This window comes from Eulemur rufifrons, unplaced genomic scaffold (assembly GCF_041146395.1).
Source record: "Eulemur rufifrons isolate Redbay unplaced genomic scaffold, OSU_ERuf_1 scaffold_502, whole genome shotgun sequence".
Taxonomy (NCBI): Eukaryota; Metazoa; Chordata; class Mammalia; order Primates; family Lemuridae; genus Eulemur; species Eulemur rufifrons.
Genome location: NW_027183284.1, coordinates 14288 through 15000, shown reverse-complemented (window position 1 = coordinate 15000; position 713 = coordinate 14288).

The window sequence follows — 713 nt, the reverse complement described above, 5'->3', positions numbered from 1 at the left end:
ACGCCGGCCTTCGGCCCTCGGCCCGCACGCCACCGCGCCTAATCCCATTCTCGTCCGCTTCCCAATCCTGTCTCGCTCCGGGGAGCACCGTGCACCGGTGGAACGACCCCCTCGTTGGCCGGGCGGTCCCCCCAGCCGCAATCCACAGGCGCCAGCACGGGAGCGCCCATCCATCCGCGGCCTGGCACGGGACCGGGTGGAGGGCCGCACGCTCACAGGGGATGGGGAGGGGGCGCGAGACGGGCCGCACCACCACCCCCTTCCCCCAGCGCACACCGGGGCGACCCGCGGCCGGGGCACGCAGCGCACACACGCGGGCGCCCTTCACAGCTGGAACGCCGGCCCGGCCCGGCGTGACCCTCCCCCAGAGTTCAGGGGGGAGGCGCGGACCACGTTAGGCGAAGAGTGGCACTCGGCCCCCACCGCGGGGGCCGGCGGACCGCTCCCCCCCACGGCAGGGGAGGAGGGAACTCTGCCCACGCACAACTGGCAGCCGCAGGGGCGGCGGCTGACGACGCGCAGAGAGGCGGCGGGCTGGGGGATCCGACAAACCCCAGAAGAGGACACGCCTCCACGATCGCTAGAGAAGACGCTTTCTCGCCGAAGGTGGATCGCCCCCGACCCCCGGTCGCCCCCGTAAGGGCCCTGGGCGGAGGCGTTCAGGCACGCCCCGGGGGAGGTGTGGGGGGGGTCTGCGGCATGGGGCAAAACAC